Source organism: Rhopilema esculentum, chromosome 11 (genome assembly GCF_057945365.1).
Source record: "Rhopilema esculentum isolate cy_ngs chromosome 11, ASM5794536v1, whole genome shotgun sequence".
Taxonomy (NCBI): domain Eukaryota; kingdom Metazoa; phylum Cnidaria; class Scyphozoa; order Rhizostomeae; family Rhizostomatidae; genus Rhopilema; species Rhopilema esculentum.
Window position 1 is genome coordinate 13,091,453 of NC_142825.1, and position 1,449 is coordinate 13,092,901.

A 1,449-nucleotide genomic window follows, 5' to 3' on the forward strand; every position below is an offset into this window, starting at 1 on the left:
GGTTGCTGCCGAAGGACTAGAAAATTTTCGAAATTTGATGCTTCTATTTCACTGGAAAATGCACTCTTTTAAGCAAATTTCACTAAAGCAATCCTCCTTATCCTATCGAAAATTCTTTTATTTTTGCAAACAAATTGAACAGCAGATAAAAACAACTGGTACAATTTCGCCGTGGTCTTAAAAATTCCATTAATCTATGAAGCTAGGTAACAAGCAGAACTGGTTGCCAATTTAGATCCCTCTTTCCATCTTAGCATGCCTTTTGAATGTTAAAAAAAACTGGAGCTCATTGTGAATTGCAGTTGACGCTTCTACCGAGAAACTTTAGGAGAAATGGACACAAGGGACAATTTTACCTAAAGTGGGCCTGGGTTTTTAGATTTTGTGCCAACAAGAAATCTTCAAATCTTCAAATCATTCGCTTGTTTATCTTCATTCATATCAAGAAATATCATATTTAACCAAAATAGCAACTATGTGTGACACCCCCCCCACACACACACACACCCCCCGGTCGCGACGCCCCTGAATGTATTTCTAATCGCTCATTATGTTCAAATTGGTTGAAACATAGCTATATACACACAGGCTCTTCTTTTATCAAATGTGATTTGGTTTTTGTCTTTAACTTTTGAACCACAGGCCAAAAATCAGTTATCAGTTAGCACAATGTAGCAAATAAAGAACACCACAACCCGCCAAGAACGTTGATATTAACGTTTGACAAGTTGTTGTAGCAGTAATTCTAGTTATGTTAATGTTGTAATTAGGTCAGAGGCTACCTTGGCTTAGATACTTTTTTGATAATAAAAACAAAAAACACACATAAATTAACCATGTTTGATAGCAGGGTGGAAATCTTTAATTGTATTTATTTCGTTAATTTTGTAACATGTGTAATTGAATTTGCATACTTCGATGTACTTCATGACTTTGTTTGGATTATAGTTGAAAACTAGAGAACTTTCGAAACATTTCATGGAAGCTCAATAACGTTGTTGACGTCAGAGGATAGAAGAAGGTTGATCTCTGGATTTCACGGTGATTCTCTTGTGCGCTTATAATCTTCTGAGTTCAGTTTATGAATTGATTGATGCCAGCAATAAAAAATACCCGATACCTTTCACTATCATGTGATTTTTTATAGCCATGTGTTTTTTTCAGTTTTCTTGGTTTTTTAACAGCAATTTTAAAATCCTATCTACTGCAGTTCCTATGTCTCTTCTGAATCTCCTCATTCCATTTTTGCCTTTCTTCTTCTACTGAGTTCAAAAGATTTTCTCGTCCTTTATATCTGGATTTTATCACATACTCATTCACATCTGACAGCGAAGAGCACACGTATCTTTAATCTCACTTTCGGTCCGGCTTCCAAACAAGAAATGAATCAACCAATATGACAGGAAAGGACAGGGCCTTTTAGAACGACGGGCAAGGAAAGAAAATACA